The sequence below is a fragment of the Penaeus monodon genome, chromosome 32 (assembly GCF_015228065.2).
Source record: "Penaeus monodon isolate SGIC_2016 chromosome 32, NSTDA_Pmon_1, whole genome shotgun sequence".
Taxonomy (NCBI): Eukaryota; Metazoa; Arthropoda; class Malacostraca; order Decapoda; family Penaeidae; genus Penaeus; species Penaeus monodon.
Window position 1 is genome coordinate 22,811,358 of NC_051417.1, and position 234 is coordinate 22,811,591.

The following is a 234-nucleotide window of genomic DNA, read 5'->3' on the forward strand; positions in this document are numbered from 1 at the left end:
ACGAACGTATATAGCAATATGTCTCCAACAGCAACTCTCATGGCATAACTTGCGTTGATATTTACGAGGCAATGGCTGCACTCTTCAAGGCCCTGTATTTTAGTACTGCATTTTACAGTGTCACGGGTGATGGAACAAGAAGGAAGCTTGCATCCATGTAGACAGTTATACAAATCCTACTCAATTTTGGAAAGAAGAATATACGTAATTGATAACTGAATATAAGATAAGATG